Source organism: Octopus bimaculoides, chromosome 13 (assembly GCF_046866305.1).
Source record: "Octopus bimaculoides isolate indiv1 chromosome 13, ASM4686630v1, whole genome shotgun sequence".
In the NCBI taxonomy this organism is placed as follows: Eukaryota; Metazoa; Mollusca; class Cephalopoda; order Octopoda; family Octopodidae; genus Octopus; species Octopus bimaculoides.
Window position 1 is genome coordinate 407,211 of NC_142940.1, and position 4,023 is coordinate 411,233.

General features: G+C 32.8%; 1 protein-coding gene across 4 annotated transcripts in view; it reads right to left on the bottom strand.

The window, feature by feature from the left end:
* Nucleotides 1–3,802, bottom strand: part of LOC106871438 (E3 ubiquitin-protein ligase MARCHF4) — a 59,355-nt gene extending 55,553 nt beyond the window's left edge. For all 4 annotated transcript variants that reach the window (XM_089361336.1, XM_052972284.2, XM_014917895.3 and 1 more), the window contains exon 1: nt 3,597–3,802. The gene's annotated coding sequence lies outside the window, so the exon portion shown is untranslated. The remainder of the gene's footprint in view (nt 1–3,596) is intronic.
* Nucleotides 3,803–4,023: the final 221 nt, after the last annotated feature.

The following is a 4,023-nucleotide window of genomic DNA, read 5'->3' on the forward strand; positions in this document are numbered from 1 at the left end:
GTTAGGCCCTTTAAGTTCTGATTTCGAACGGCACCGAGTTAATTTCGCATGTCATGCTTCCGGGAATTGATGAAATGAAATCCTAGTCACATATCTATAATGTCTACAAAACGCGAATGAAATTGCAACAGAAGATTTCATACCATATTTAAAAAGAATGGAAGTCTATATTGGATAATAATATATTCCTAGATATCCAAAGACAGACAGGGCAGTCATGAATGGAATAACAATATCAGACATAGATACAGAACCAAAATGAAATGACGAGCCAGCAATAGCAGCCAATCGTCCCTCAAATCATAGGTTGGACGGTGTAGTCTCTGATATGTAAAAAGGTGAGATGGTCACGGCTGGAGCGTCTTTGAACTTTGGTCTGTTCTATGTGGGTTGATTTGAGGCTAAACAGTATGGGAAATAAAACGGTAAAACAAATTGTGGTAACGATCACTATTGATTGATAATCATTAATCGATATTTGGTGTTTACCAATCGAACCTAAACTCTTAATTACACAAAATATATTTTCAAAAGTAAACCATTTAAAAATAAAAAAAAGCTTTTTTTACGATTAACTGAAAAAAAATTAAACAAAACAGGTTAGGGGCTGTTTTAATTGCGAAAATATTGTTTAATGGATTATAAATAAATTAGTGTGGATCCTTGTTTTCATTTTGGTTTTTGAGTTTCTCTTGTTTTGATTCCGAGTTGTTTGGGTGGCGACCATTTATTGAATTTCTGGCACCAACAATTCTTTGACTCAGGAATCGGAATGATTCGATGAGAACCAAAATGATTAAACATTAGTTCCTGACATTTTTTATAAGAACAACGAAACAAAAGAGGAATGTGGAAAAAAAAAACGTGAAAGATTATTGTCTTGAGAAGATTTGTTGGTAATTCGACCAAATATTTGTGATTTAGGGAAATAAAAATTACTACGTGACAGTAATAATGTGTAGATGTATATACAATAGGTGGATATACACACTATATATATATATATATATAGAGAGAGAGAGAGATGTGAATGTCGTGCAGTTTGTGTTGTCTGCGAATAGCAAGTATCAGGTTCACTCTAAGAGAGAGAGAAAAAAAAAGTCGGTGAAAAAGCTGCCACCATTTCCACAGAGCAGCAGCAAAAAACTATTATTACTACAGAAATCATTAACAATTGAATTCCTTCATCATTTAAATCTATTGGAGTTTTTTTTTTAACATCAATAATTTTTAATGAATCGATTTTATAATTATTTGTTAAAAACAATCACACATACACGCGTGTTTATATATATATATATATATATATATATATATATATGCACACACACATTCATGTATACATGTATATATGCATACATACATAGAGAGAGAATGTACGGACTTATATATATATATATGTGCGTATAAGAAGGGATGACCACTAAGTGGACATCCAATATGCTAGAAAGAGGTCATCAACGAAAATAATGTTCTCTAGAAAAAATTCAGCAAACACCAGAACATATTGAGTCCTGGTGTTTGCTGAATTCTTTCTAGAGAACATTATTTTCTTTGTGGTTGGGTCGTTGATGATCTCTTTCTAGCATATTGGATGTCCACTTAGTGGTCATCCCTTCTTATACCCATGTAATACAATTTTTCTGAATTTTCAAATTTGTTATATGCTAGGCCACTGTTAATTGATCTTAATTAAATTAATATTCAATTTATCACCCTCAGTATATATATATATATATATATATATATATATATATATATATATATATATATATATATATATGAATGTGTGCGTATTTTTTTTTATGTGTGTGTGTATTATATATACATATGTAGTATATAATGCATGTATATATAATGTATAGATGTATTTATATGCGTATATATGTAAGGGAGCTGCATGTTTCAGAGGTCTTTTTAGATGTTATTTTAGATTGATAATTAAGGGAGTAAAGACAATCTTAGATGTCCCCATGAAATACCACAATACTGATATCTGCTCAATAAAACCAAAATGAACCAATTCTAATTAACTAATTACTTCAACGATTACATTTTCGAACACATTTCTTCTTGGTTCGTTTTTGTATCTGGTTTGCAAGATTTCTTGTTGGGTCTGTCAACTCCATTGTTACATTGTTTCTAAAATACCACGACTCTAGTTTCATTATATAAAAGACAATCCCTACAGGTAGAACTGAGATGTTCCGGGGTCGGGTTGGCTGATTGCATGAAATTAACGAAGGTATTAGGTTAAATCTAAAGGATATTTTAGCAGGTTTAATTGGAGAGATCGAATTCTGATGGAAAGGTGAAGGCCAAATAACAGCTGTAAGTGTAAGTGCTTAGGTTTGGAGAAGAAATTTGGGATTAAAATTCACCAGAATTTGATTAATTTAATGTCCAGTTAACAGCGACATTTACAGGTGAAAGCAGTTAAAAGGAACCAATCTGAGGAGCAAAGTCTGATTGATATCTGACACAATCCATCTTTTACGTTGGTTTATATTTGTATACACCCTGGCGAATCTTGTCAAACACACAAACAAGACTGTATGTATGTGCGTGTGCGTGTATATATATATATATATATATATATATATATATATATATATATATATATATATATGTGTGTGTGTGTGTATGTATGTATGTATGTATGTATGTATGTATATGTGTGTGTATGGTATGTATGGTTTGACTTTACAAAGGATAGTGGGAGGAAGGACTCAATACTCATTGTGGAGTTGTAATTTCTCGTTGGAAAGTGAGGTTTGTAATACAAAGTATCAGGTTGGCATATAACACGAAACTTCGAATAATGACGGTAGAAACTGTGAATAATATTTAGCAAACATTGAAGGAAGAGAGAAAGGAATGATATGGAAGATTAATAATAAGAAAATATGGTATCAACGCAGAAAAATAAATATATATATATGTCAGTCGAGGAATAAACCATTAATTTAATGTCAGGGATAATCAACAGCTCGTGATTCTATGTCTACTGGAAGTTCCATCTAGAATAAGAGAATTAAGAGAAAGTTGGAGAGAAAAGAAAAATGTCAGGAACCAAAAATATATATATACTAAGTTGTTTAGCCCCAGGTCAGTTTCGATCGAGCAGACCTATGATCAAAAACATTCCAGTTATGACCACCCCGTCCTTCTTCCTGGCAACCTTGGACCACATTAGACTCAACGCGTCCTTTTCTATGAGGGTCGGTTGAGATTTGAGGGACATTTGACTGCTATGTCTAGCGGATCAAATTACCACGTAGTGGTCCCTGCTCCTTAATAAGGGATTGAAGTTGTTTTCTACTAAGGTTTGGCGGGGTGGGGCAGCTCTGTTTTTCTTTTACTGAATGGTGAAACGAAAATCTAGGTTCTTCCATTAGAGACCATCATTCTGTCAACAACTTCTCTACTTTTGTCACCCCTACATCATCATCATCATCATCAACAACAGCAACAAGAATAACCATGATGATGATGATGATGATGATGATGATATATTTAATAATAATAACAAGAATCGTCAATAAAAGGCGTTAATAAGATTTTGTGAATTTTACAATAAAAGATTTGAAACCAACCTGTAATCAACAGTGAAAAGGACGGTTTTAATTAATGAATTCGGTGAGATTTAATAATTCACAACCAACAGCTGGCAATTAAGAAGAATTAATCAAATCCAACTCGAATGCTGAGAGTAATAAAGACATGAGCGAAGTTACATAACATCTCCGGCAAGCAAATGGTTAAACTCCGTCTTGACAAGACTTGAATAAGGTCTGTGTCTGTGCGTGTCTGATAAATGGCGTGTATATGTATACAGGAACGTACATAGACATGTATATATAATTAAGATAACAGCAACAACAGTAGTAGTAGTAATAATAATAATAATAATAATAGTAATCTACTGCTTCAGTGGTGAATTGTTTGTTATTGGGTAGTGGGAAGTCGTTGATCTAGATTTGAGTGGAAGAAACAGCTGATGGTTGACCCAGATACCACACT